Below are 5,708 nucleotides of genomic sequence, written 5' to 3'. Positions count from 1 at the left end.
TACAAGAAAATTATATATAGAGAGAGACTACCTCAAAATAGCAAGCTTCTGCACAGTGAAAGAAACAGTCAACAAAACAAAAAAGCAACCCATGGAATGGAAGAAGATATCTGTAGATGACATATCCTCAGGGTTAGTTTCCAAAACGTATAAGTTTTTTTTTAATTGTTTTCAAATTATCAGTAGAGAGTGTGTCCATGCAGTTCAGCACACTGTTGTGTGAGAAGCAAAACTCGTGTCTTCCACTTTTATATTGTGGTAAGATCTCACTGAACATGAGGCCCAGACTCTTCACAAAATTTTAACCATACATTACAGTATTGTTAATTACAGGGGTAATGATGTGGAGACCCCTCTAGAACTTAATCATCTTGCAAAACACAAAATCATTGCCCTTGAGATCTACTCCTCACTGACCCTCCCTGCCAGGCCCTGGAAACTGCCATTTCACTCTCCATTTCATTGTTATCAAAACCCAAATTCAGCTGCCTGTTGCTGGAAAGGTCAATGTTCAAAGTTTTAGTTTGGGTGGCAAAGGAATTTGAGCTATATTCAGAAGGCCAGCCACTGGGGAAAAGGCAAACTCTTGTCCAAATTCCAACTCTGAGGCTTCTCCCTGACCCAGGGTGTTTTAAAGCAGTAGAGGGTACTTAATCAAGCAAGGGAGTGCCATGGTCAAAACCATCTTTTGATCATGGGCAGACTCCATGGTGCAGGCTGCAAAGTAACCTCAACTCCCCTCCATCTCCAGCTGAAGAGGGAACCAAACTACATGGGAGGAGACTGCCAGAGGCCAGGAAAGAACCCCCATAAGGGATTAGAGGAGAAAACCCCTGGGGCTCACACATAGTCAGCAGTACTTTCTGTTCTCCCCAGCTGGCATAAGAAAATACTAAAATACAACCTTGTAGTTCACCAATCATCACTCAGAATACTGACAAATATTTTCCTCAGGGAATTCAGAGGAACCTTCAAAGCAAAAACCAAAAGGATCAAATGGCTTGCAAACTAATAGCCAAGGAGAATAAGACACACAAAACTACAAAGCGATTTTTTGCATCACCCATAAAGGTAAAATTGACAATGTTTACCTCCACATCACAAGGAAGCAAAAGCAGTGGTCTCTGTAATGAGGAAAAGTAGTCATCCAAAGAAAGTGACCCAGCAGTACCATAGGACATGGAATTGGTAGAGAAGTTCAGGGTGATATAACTGCATAGCCCATATGCAAGTAGCTGGAGGAAAGATTGAAGGTGTTTACTAGAGCCATGCCTCTGGGTCCAAATCCCTACCCATGTCCATGTGACCACTCTTGACCATGGCCCACCTGACCCTCCCACATCCACCCCAGCTTAACTGATGTGCAGGGTCACACAATGCCACACCCTGGGACTGTTGCCTAACCACACAGGTGGCCCCCACGTGCAGGGTGCTGGCCACCTGGCACCGCCCGCTGTTCTCTCTGATGGTCTAGACCTGGCTTTGCTGAGGATCCTCCATTTATCCATTCTCACTGGCAGATGTCCCTGAGCAGGGGCATGAGGCTGGCAGAGGGCCAGGTCACCCTGAGGGCACCCCTCTTGCTCTTTGCACTCTGGGCAGTGCTGGCTCCTGTGCAGGGTTCTCAAGGGCATCCCTCATGGTGCTACATCTCCTCTGAGATGGTAATTCCCAAGAAGGAGCCGCACCACAGCAAGGGCATTCAGATGCCTGGCTGGCTGTCCTATAGTCTGAGTTTTGGGGGCAAGAGACATGTTATGCACATGCGGCACAAGAAACTCTTTTGGGGGGCGTCTGGGTGGCGCAGTCGGTTAAGCGTCCGACTTCAGCCAGGTCACGATCTCGCGGTCCGTGAGTTCGAGCCCCGCGTCAGGCTCTGGGCTGATGGCTCGGAGCCTGGAGCCTGTTTCCGATTCTGTGTCTCCCTCTCTCTCTGCCCCTCCCCCGTTCATGCTCTGTCTCTCTCTGTCCCAAAAATAAATAAAAAACGTTGAAAAAAAAATTAAAAAAAAAAAAAAAAAGAAACTCTTTTGGTCCAGACTCTGCTGATGATGACTCAGGATGCTCAGGGAGCATCCTGACTACACTTTCATGCCTCCAGACTGTTACTACCTTGGCTACCTGGAGGAGATTCCTCTTTCCATGGTCACAATCGACACAGGCTATGGCAGCCTTGAAGATATCATGAAGTTGGATTAACTTGCCTATGAAATGAGACCCCTCTGTGATTTCCAATGGTTTGAACACTTTGTTTCTCACATAGTCGCAGACATCTGTGCAATGGGACCTACTTATAACCTAGGATATAAGGAGGACAGGGGACCCCCTGTTCCTCAAGGAAATGCCAGTGCAGCCCCAAGGATCTCTAGTAAGTTCTGTTCATCCCATCATGGAATTTTCAAAGGACTTGCTCTCAGTTTCCAAACAATGTATAGTGTGTTAACCACGTGGAAAAAAGTGCCCAATTCCGAATAAGGCTAGTTAGCTTAATTGAGTCAATATTTCATGGTATCGATGTAAGTTATTGGTTTCATTGTCATTTATAGTGAGAGACATCAAGCTCACGCGGGCAATTATGTGTTGCATCAGAGTCCTTTTGTCTCTTCAATAGGATGAGTCAAAGTATTTTCGATTTCTTAAAACACATTCACCCTTAATGTGATTTGAGATGGGCCCCATGAGGTTCATTGCACTCCAGTTGTGTATTCTATATGCCATCCACCAGTGGGTTATATGCCATCATTCTGAGTTATTTAGGCAGACATTATTTACTCTTGTCTGTCATAGCAACACATCAGATGGCAAGAAATTGTGGCTTGTGCATTGACACTGATGAACGTGCTTGGCAAAAAAGGTCCAACTGCATTAGGACCCAATTAACTGGTATAATAGAAGCTTTCAGTAACTGTTCCTTCATTCATATGCAGCACATAATTTATTGTGGAACAGGCAAGTGCATGTTCAACACTGAAATGGTGCATTTAAATAAAAGCCTGACCCACTATCATTAGGGAAACTACATAGTGGATCCAGGAAAGCAGTGTGACTGCGGCTCATTCAACCAGTTCTACAGCAATCTAGGCTGTATGCGTGATTGTATCTGAACCTCTGGGGGCAAATGTAATACAGGCAGATGCTATACAGACTGCACCAACTCCACTGCTAGGACACTCTGCAGACCAATCCAAAATATACGTGATCTTCCAGAGTTCTGCCATGGGGTGACCTTGGCATACCCTGATGACTTCCATATGCAAGATGGAACCGGGTGCACTGAAGAGGGCTGCTGCTATCATGGAAACTGCACTGACAGCACTATTCACTGCCAAGAAAGCTTTGGCAGAAATTCTGGGAAAGGTGAAGATGTCTGCTATACCATAAATCACAAAGGCAGCTGACATGGACACTGCAGAAGACCCCGGGGAATTCAAGGCTGAACCTGTTCCCATACAGGTGTGCCGTGTGGAAGGCTGCAGTGTAGGAATGTCACACTTCTCCCTCAGCTGCAAGAACATGTTGGATTGAATCTGTCTGAGATCCAGGGTTCTGATGTTTGGGGCTGGATTCACAGCGTAGCACAGGAACAACCCAGATTGGTCATGTGAGAACCAGTATTTCCTGTGCTTCTGGAAAGTTCTGTCAGGATACCTACTGCACTGGCAGTGGGACTCAGCTGAATTATGACTGTATCCCAGAGAAATGCAGTCACAGAGGGATGTGCAACCATAACAGGAACTGCCACTGCCACACAGGCTGGGATCCTCCATGGTGCACAGAAAAGGCACTGGTGGGAGCACAGACTGTGGACCCCTCCAAGAAGAATTCAGTCAGTCAGGCAAAGTCATGAATCCATGGTATATCTCAGAGTGGTTTTTGGTCACATTTACGCCATAATAGCTGCATTCCTCTTTGTTGTTTCTGGAAATGTCAGAACTATAAACACAGAGAAAGTTAAGGAAGAGATTTTTGGGGAAGACAATCCATAATTTAGCCTACAGACCCCTGAACAACTATAGACAATGCATATGGTGCATCTGTAAAAATACAGTATTGAGGCGGCACAGCTGACATCCACGTTTCCAAGGGTCTGCAGAAGACACTGGGTCCTCAGCCACATCACAGCTCTGACACCAGGTCTCTCATGGGTCACCGACCAGCACTCTGAAAGAAAACTTGAAAACTGCATGCTTGTGGCTTTTATGCAGTTTTTAAGCCTGTAAGAGCCCAAACTGAGCCTTAGTTTCTGGGAAGAGGACCTGAGTCAGAGCTGTGTCTGGAGCGGAAGTGTCTGGTTCCAGAATTAAGAGAAGTTGACACAAGCTCCTTTATTGGCAACTTCATGAGTTTTCTCCAAAACTACGCTGTTGTGGACTGAAAAGTTTCTCATTCTCCGGTAATCTGTCTTCCCCCAGTCCCATGTGGGCTCAGGATAATGGAGGGCTACAACCCACCCATACTGCCTGTCCACACGGGGGTGTCTGCGGGCTGTGAGGGAATGGGACTGGCATTAAGTTCCACCTAGCGCAAGCAGTGCCTCGCTGGAGAGCAAATTTCCAAATGTGGGAGACTGAGACCATGAGGCTGAAAGGAGCACCCCATACATCAATCAGCAAGGTAGGCACAAGTGTCTATGGATGACTCTGGCATCCAGAGGGAGACTGGTAAATGTGAATCCCTGCTCTCTTTCTCTTGCCTACTTTTCAGTGAGTTTAACCGTAGATAAGATTCTGCCTAGGGTTCCTACTTTGGTTTTCCAAGCACCTTCTACAATAACACAGAGATGAGCCTGTGAAAGTTAGCGAATTCAGCCCCATCCGCTCCCAAGAAATCCTGTACTTGCTACCCTGTTTTCTATGTCCTGATCATTGCGAATGTGGGATGGAGGCCTGCCCTTCCCTGGGTCCTTGTGCCCTCTTGTTCTGGGCTCTGTAATCCATAAATCCTGTGCTTCCATTTCCTTTGTTGGGGGTATACTAAAACCCCACCTTCAGTCACAAGGGGCCCGCACATCTCATGTACCCCAAGTGAGAGCTCAGATGCCTAGGGAGCTGCCTGTCACTCACTGTGACTTGCTGTTGCCACTTCCTTCAGCAGGTCACAGTCTACATGTTCTTAATTCAGTCCAGAAGCTGAGGTCCCACAATACATTTATCCCCACGGATGGGATTGGGAGCCTAGCTGATGCCCCCCTACAATGCCTTAGACCTAAGAATGCCTCACTCATTCCTCACCCTCACGTGTCAGCTGCTGTGGGAAGGAGCTGGTGCTTGCTGGTCTTCTGTAGCTTTGATTTGGGCTTATGCCAGGTGTTGCCAGAAACCCTCACCCTAAGTTATCAGTGCCATAAAAGGTCAGACTCCCTGCAGAGACCAACAAGCAGGCACCAGTCTGGGTGCAGGGGTGTGTATTTCCTATTCACCTCCAAAGGAGGTGGACACCGAGTACAGTGTTCCTAGATTAGTGTCGAAGAAGACGCCAGCTGCTTGGTCCACTGTGTTGCGGCCAGCACCGTGGTGTTGTGCTTGATTAGCCAGCCCTAGCTAGTGATGGAGGCAAATCTACAAGGAGCATCATGGCACCCAGGGTGGAGGACTTGGCCAAGGCAAGCTCCCCCTAGTGGCTGCAATCCTCGCTGCTGTCGCCAATGGCTCCCCACCTGTCAGGTGTTGAGTGGGACACCTCAGTGTGGGAGGCCAAAGTACACGACT

The 5,708-nt window shown here is 47.4% G+C and overlaps 1 pseudogene; it reads left to right on the top strand.

Moving 5' to 3' along the window:
* The first annotated feature begins 1,520 nt into the window (after positions 1-1,520).
* On the top strand, positions 1,521-3,986 carry LOC145715544 (disintegrin and metalloproteinase domain-containing protein 21-like; annotated as a pseudogene).
* The last annotated feature ends 1,722 nt before the right edge of the window (positions 3,987-5,708 follow it).

Source organism: Panthera onca, chromosome B3, assembly GCF_046562875.1.
Source record: "Panthera onca isolate mPanOnc1 chromosome B3, mPanOnc1 haplotype 2, whole genome shotgun sequence".
Lineage (NCBI taxonomy): Eukaryota > Metazoa > Chordata > Mammalia > Carnivora > Felidae > Panthera > Panthera onca.
This window is presented reverse-complemented; position numbering and strand designations above follow the sequence as displayed.